Raw genomic sequence first — 852 nt, forward strand, 5'->3', positions numbered from 1 at the left:
AGATCTTGTTAAGGATGGTTGTGAGCCACCATGTGGTTGCTGGGATTTGAACTCTGCACCTTTGGAAGAGCAGTCGGGTGCTCTTACCTGCTGAGCCATCTCACCAGCCCCCTCCATGCTTACTTCTAAAATGCAAATTTGATCATTTCCCTTCCTTGGTTAAATTTTTTTCATAGGTGCTATTGTCCAAAGGATAAAATCTACCCACCTTAAAATAACATGTTATGTTCCTTTGCAGTCTTCCCAGCTTTAAACCTCAGGGAATCCGGACCCCCCCCCCTCAGATTCCCATGTGCTTCAGGGATATTTAGTATACTTTAATTAGCAATAATCATGCCTCTGATAAACCTAATTGACTACGATACAGCCACTGCGCAAAGCTTTAATATACTTTAAAATATGACATTTGTTTAGCTTGAAATGGCCTTCTGATGTGTAAATACGCCATTGTCTTCAAGAGTTCATTTCATGAATCTATTAGGAATAACATATACTATACTGCGTATCAACATCTGTATCAGGTACAATGATGTGCAAGCAAAACATAGATGTGCTCCCCCAAAAGGTCTGAATCTCATGGGGAGAAAAGGGTGCTTGTACTTCCCTTCCTAACTGATGCCTCTTTTCTGATTCATCATGTACCACTCTGCCTGTCAACATGTCTACTCTTGTAGCTTTTTGTTTACACAGATGTCAGATTATGCCAGGAAGAACCATGCCTATTCATCTGGCATCCCCAGCACTGGAGAAGTGTCTGACATGTGGTAGTTATTGAATAAATGTTTATAGGATAAAGGAGTAAGGACTTGCTTAGCTTTTCCAGTATTTGAAGCTCTGAGGTAATGGAACACA

The 852-nt window shown here is 40.7% G+C and overlaps 1 pseudogene; it reads right to left on the minus strand.

Annotated features, from left to right (window-relative positions):
• Positions 1-259: 259 nt before the first annotated feature.
• Positions 260-382, minus strand: LOC115062466 (annotated as a pseudogene).
• Positions 383-852: the final 470 nt, after the last annotated feature.

The sequence above is a fragment of the Mus pahari genome, chromosome 17 (genome assembly GCF_900095145.1).
Source record: "Mus pahari chromosome 17, PAHARI_EIJ_v1.1, whole genome shotgun sequence".
Classification (NCBI taxonomy): domain Eukaryota; kingdom Metazoa; phylum Chordata; class Mammalia; order Rodentia; family Muridae; genus Mus; species Mus pahari.